The sequence below is a fragment of the Pinus tabuliformis genome, chromosome 7 (assembly GCF_031772625.1).
Source record: "Pinus tabuliformis cultivar Carrire ecotype Pingquan chromosome 7, CPIR1, whole genome shotgun sequence".
In the NCBI taxonomy this organism is placed as follows: Eukaryota; Viridiplantae; Streptophyta; class Pinopsida; order Pinales; family Pinaceae; genus Pinus; species Pinus tabuliformis.
Window position 1 is genome coordinate 1,149,392,550 of NC_142293.1, and position 6,801 is coordinate 1,149,399,350.

Below are 6,801 nucleotides of genomic sequence, written 5' to 3' on the forward strand. Positions count from 1 at the left end.
TGGACCCTAATTGGTATGTTTCAATTAATATGCATTGGGCCTCGATTCTAGTCAAAGTAGATATATATGATATTTTATTCAAGGCCATTGAATTGGTTTACGAGGAAAAAGTCTAGACCCATAATATTGATTATTGGAAAACATCATTTCATTATTTCAATTGTTACAAAGTTGGACATTTTCAGACCTAGTGGTTAGAGTTGAAGGCACTTTTCTCCAACAACAAGTAAATTTTGTGTACTCTCTTTCTTTTTCCCAAGTGTTTTCACTGCCTTGGTTGTCGGACAGTGGGTCCTATTAACAATTAATTACATCCCTCCACAGTTTCTAATGGAAGTTTATATTGTTAAATATCAGCCCAATCATGTCCACAGGAGGCATTCAAATCCTAGTATGAATTTGTAGGTGACACTTCATTGTCTTAATAGATCACCTCCAACTAAATAATTAGGTGTTTCCAAGATGGATGGTGTTCCAAGGTAGATATTTAATTTGAGCCTGAGTTGTCCAAGGTTGTTTTCATTTTGAGATAAAATAGTAGTTCAAAAGAGCTAAGCTCTCATTCTAGCTTTGAGGTAGTATCTATCCCTAAGTCTCAGCCAAACTCCCTTTCATTTAAGTTGTTTAAGCCTCTTTTTGTCCCCAATGGTTCCACAACTTTGTCTAAGCCAAAGCTCTATGTTAGAGAGAAACAAGATAAGTTTTCAATGGTCATTGGTAAGGATATCAGGTAATGAATAAGCCTAAACATTCAAATTTTCCCAACACTCTCAAGCCTAAGGTTAGACTAATGGAAGAATGTTTATCGAAAGGAAGATTGGCTTCGGAACCACAAATATCAAATGCAGCGGGTTGAAAATATCACCTTCTTAATGCACAACAAAAATCATGACAACATATTAAAAGGGGAAAAGGAAAAGGAAAATGAAAGAGCTTTCAAAGAGGTTGGGATAAAATAGGATTTGTAGGAGGTGAGCCTATGATTGTAATAAGGGATTGGGAAAAAGTAGTTTCATATAAAGGGATACTTTGGGCTATGCACAACACTATTTTTCCAATGACTTGGTTGGGTTCCCAAATCGCAAAAAAAGTAAGGCTATCTATAAGGGCATGATAACTAGGGAGTGCTAGGGTGTGCTAAGGAATGACAAGAAGTGCTAACACATGTGAGACAGTTCCAAGACATGTTAGGCATGCCAATACATGCCAAGATGTGCCAGGTTCTAGGGTGTGGCACCAACGTATGTTAGGGAGTGCTAGGGAAACACAAGGGAACACTAGTTTCAATTGCATGGAAATGAATGAATAATAGTGGGTGATAAGGAGTGTTAGCGAGTTCCAAGTGTGCTAAGGAGGATCAACCCCACCAAATTTAACCCAAGGATAAACCAAGAATCCAATGACCCAAATTGCAACCAGATACAAAACTGATTTCAAAATACTCAACCTAGATGATTTCTAATGAAATACATGTGTTAGATACTGAATTCAGCAAAACCCATTCCAAAAAAAATAAACAACCCGATTTAATTATAAGGAAAATATACGATGGAGCTACAAATCTGTATTTCTATCAACCCCCGACATAAACCTTCGCCTAGTACTTGGTCTTACATGTATCTAAGGGATACAATATGGTAGTGCTGATGGGCCCTACTATGGATCCTAAAGTTGTGTTTGTCAAAGATTCAAAATCAACCCCCATTGCATATAAATTCGATCAAATAAGGTCTCTAATTTGCTATATATATATGTATGTCTACTGTGGGGGTACAAAATCAGGTATTTAGAACCCAAAGTGAGAATACAAAAAATTGTTGATTGACGCTGGAAGTCTAATAATAAGAAGTTGGGTTGCTTACAACTGAGATTCCAAATCAAAACAAAGAATCTGCCTGAGGGATTAGAACAAAGAAAAATCAATGTGTTTAACTAATCCAATATGTGGGATTTTGATGCAAATGATGATGCCGACTCTTGACTTACCTAGCTATCAGTTATGACAAAGTTCAGATTGCAACCATTATTGATGATTTCAACAGTGTGGTATATGGGAGCATTGTATGTTTGGTGTCTCAATTAACCAAGCTGCGAAAAGTTCAATTGGATCCTTGTGTTGGTCTGGATTGAAGTTAGAGTTATTTGATGAAGCTAATTTAAAATTGGGCGGGACTGTTTTATGTAACTACATGTAATGGTTCACAATGCTATTGAATGAGGTATTGTGCACTAGTCGAGTGGACTTGGAATTGGAATTCAACATTGTTATTAGATTTATTTTAGATTTGGATTAATCAAGTATTCAAGAATTTAGATAGATTAAATTTCTTTATATTTTTAATAAGGAAAATATTATTGATTTTCATTAATAAAAAGTAGATATATACTTTGGTATTTCATTGTTAATGCTTTTTCATGCCATATATTAGATTTTAAAGTAAAATGGTTAAATTTCTAAATATCTTATTGTTAAGGGAATAAGTCCCCTAGGGCTTTGGGTCAGAACCTTATCAGAGCAGGAGTAATCTATAGCAAGAAAAACGCATACAACTCAGGAAACATGTTTAAACAAACTAACTATGCGAGGATGAACATACTCAGATGTCCTTCATTTGGGTAGTTCCATCCAGGGTTCAAACCCTCTACAACTCCTAATGATCTTCGAACCTACAAATCAACCAATTCGAATACACATAACAGTATATAGATAAAGCATTTTAGTGAAATCAACTTTATATCATATAAGTAGATGGTTAGTTATACATCTAAATAGTCATTCATATATAAACCATAGCAATAACATCTGATGCATAAAAAAAGTCGATCTCAAGAACAAGACAATGTTTCTTTTTATTGTAGAAATCTATAGTAAACATGGAAAGAGTTCACTTGATTCTTCCTCTTCCAACTCCAAGTGGAACCATCCTCCAGGTCTGTCCAGTCCCAGTCTTCAACAGCCTCCTTCCATAACCAATACCATGATATCTCTAACAAGTGAAAGAATATCAACACTCAAGGAAATAAGGGTTTCCTGAACTTGGGGATGTGCTTGAAGCACAGGGATACTTCAGACTTGATCAGGGGATAATCTCAGTATAGTAATTCTATCATTTCTCTCCTCTTTAAGGCCTTCCCATTGAAGTCTTTTTATACTTCTCCCAAATTATTTTTTTAGTTGGGAAACAATTGGAAACAGTTGGGCCACGGGCACTAGGAGGTAATAAATAGGTAAAACCCGTGATTGCTGCCCATAATTAAGGAAATTTAATTTTTTAAAGTGTTTTAACACATATACACGGGTTGGGTATAGAATGACTCGCGTGTACACGATTTTATCACAGGGCAAAGTAGCGTACAGGAAGTGAAACACAGTTTTTAAAATATTTGGACCAAGTCTAGAAGGAGGGGATTCCCTAGGCCATAAACAAAGCATCACAAATACCAAGGGTGATATTTGGAGCTATAACAGATGCCCCCTAATATATGAGGTCAGAAGGGATACATGATGGCTGAAATGTATTAAGTATATGGAAAGGAAACCTATAAAAAATTGAGAAGGACTTCACCATATTTCAACCTACCAAGCCATCAAAAAGAAGATCAAAAAGAAAAAGTTGTCTGAGGCAGGCATAACCATGCTCAGAAAAGGTAAAGCATGTCTGCATATCAAGTACAAGTGGATCCACTATGTATACAAGTATAAAGAACTGAAAGTACATAATACATCATCTGATCGTGATCGAACAAGTACATGTCTGAATATCACATATAAGAAGATGATTAATGAAGCTGGAAGATGAAGCTGATCACTGATATGAAAAACTAATCCCAAGAATACCAAATGAACATGATGGAATAAGATGATACTACATCACAACTAGGATGCCATCATATAAGATGTCACTGTGAAGGACTGCAACATATAAGGTGGAATGGTGTCAACTAGTAGCAACAGGAGGGACTGACAAGTGAACCAAAGAATACTGATGCAACACGAGGTCTTCACCAACTGCCATGGTACATTTATACACAATGGGAATAAATGATCTGAATTCAACCATGTGAGAAATCATTTGATTACTAGTCATTGATGTATACCATTAACAAACATGAGACTACTCCCAGATAATGCTAATGAGAGTCAAGGTACCCAGTAAAATCTAACAAGTGCGAATAAATGAGCTGAGGTTGAACACCTAGAAGAGTCTATCAATCAGGGGACAATGATGGTTTCCCACTAGCGATAGCAAAGGATCTACCACTTATGACTGCAAACCCCAAGGTACTGCCAAATGTACTCTAGATCTTTGCCCCAGAGCAATGAGTTGTAGTCGATAGGAAAAGACCCGCTAGAAGGAAGGCATTATGGCATCCTTCATCAATTTAGCACGAGTGTAACCCGTAGGCCAATAGTGTGGAAGGAATTGGATGAAACAAGATGTAGTAACCCAACCGAAGCACGTTTCCAGTGTACACAAGATGTAGCTAGCACACGATAGAAACCCTCTTAACCAACCAATAATGAAACCTAACACAGAGGCGAGGTATGTTAGGTCCCTACAATACTAGTGATTACCCGATTACTATTGTAGTTGTATCCCTTATTAATATTGTTGTGCCCCTATTGTCCCCATATTGTTATTACTGTGCCCCATAGAATCCCTCTATTGTTATTGTTGTGCCTTTATATTATTATTGTTAGGTCGGTTGGGTTATATTGTGACTCCTTAAACTCCTATATATAGAAAGGAGGTTTTATCATTTGAATCATCAAGGTATCATTCATTTCTGTAATGTAAAGGAGGTTGCCCCCTTGAAGAGGCTAAATTCTAAGGCATTGATCTATCTTTTCTATCTTTTTGTGAGCTGGTTTCATAACATCTGGTATCAGAGCTTTGGATTCTAGGGTTTCTCTGCTTCAAATAGGTCATCGTCGCATTTTCGCTATAACTTTTTTTCTGCAATGTTTCAGAAGCGAAAAAAACAAAAAAAAAACCATTTGAGACGAAATCGCACTGAACCTCACGTTTGAATTTCAGAGCATTACGTGCTATATCTGCGGAGATATGACATGAGGAAGTTGGTCTTTTTGCAGACTCCTAAATTACACTCCAAACAGGTGACCTGGGGAAAATCGTCATAGCTTTCTCTCTGAGCATCAGATTGAAATTTCATAAGAAGGTATAGAAAGAGGATGGACTGTAGTTTCTTTTATATATTTTTCAGAGCCAAATGTTGAAACAGGGACACGTGGCATGTCATACAAGTTTGTTCTACTGAACTAGTTTATAATCAGGTCATTGTGGGAGATTTGGTATAACTCTTCCTTGGAGAATCCAATTTGGATAAGACTGGTGGCATTGGAAAGAGGACACAAAGGGCTACTGCAGGTCACAATTTTAGAACTGGATGATATGAAATTAGAGAGATACATCAGAGGCAATATCGAGCTCCTACAAAGTGAAAAAGGGTGTGCAGATTTTTTTAAATTTTTGCTTAAGCTTGGTTTGAAAAATTATTTTGAAGGAATTCAAAGGGCATAGTAGAGCATTTTTATTTGTAACTGATGCCTCGAGGAAAGAAAATGCAAACACCTAGTAAGAAACCTGAAAGCTCTAGCATGACTCATGAATAAGAGGAAGAAATACTACATGATATATCAAAATTACAAGACCAAGTGCAACAAATGTCACTCTCACAAAAGCTAACAGAAGCTAAGATAAATGGAGTGGAATCTAAGATAAATGGCATGGAATATTAGATAAAGGGCGTGGAAGCTAATATGAATGGCATGGAAGCTAAGATGGAAGATTTGAAGATAGATTTGAAGAAAAATTTGAAGACAGACATGGCAGATTTGAAGATAGATTTGAAGACAGACATGGCAGATTTGAAGACAGTTTTGACAAATTTTCTACAAGAAATACTTACTAATGGTGAAAGGGTAGTAAAGGAAACTCCTGATGCGAACAAAAGAAATGTTAATCATGATTTCATAGACTCTAATGTTGGATCGAAGACCCACCATATTCCAAAAATCGATATGAGGAAGTTTGATGGCAAGGATGCCGCTACATGGATATTACAGATGGAGCAATTTTTCGATCTCAATAATGTGCGAAACACACAAAAAGTACGTATTGCAACTTTATATTTGGAACCAGATTAGTTTGTATGGTATCAATGGCTTTTCTCTTGTAAAAAAATTATCACTTGGGCAATTTTTACAGAAGAATTGACAACACATTATGAGGATACAAAAAGCAACACTTTTTTTAGCCAATTGATAAGTCTCAAACAAAAGGGTTCAATAATGGAGCACATTGAGGAGTTCCAAAAATTGAACATAACGGTAAAAAATATTCCAGAGGAGCATAGGATTGATGTGTTCATAGGGACTTTAAAGGATAATATCCAACATGATGTTCGCCTTTGGGAACTTGATTCATTAGAGAAGGAATTTAGGTTAGCAATAAAAATGGAAATCAAAATTATGGCAACCAGGAAACATATCACTCACAACTTTAAAGATAGAAGTGTTGTTGCCCCTAGTCTTCCACAACCTATAAGGTTGACACCACAACAATTGGAAGAAAAAATAGCAAAAGGGCTTTGTTACAGTTGTGATAGCAAATACACTAAAGGTCATAAGTGTGCTGAGAAGAAATTATTCTACATAGAATGTGAAGAGGAAGAAGAAAAGGAGAAAGAAAGGTCAAAAGAAGAGGATATACTCCAGGAACAAAGCCAAGATAAAGAAGAAATGAATCCAACCATATCTTGTAATGCATTGGCGGGAAT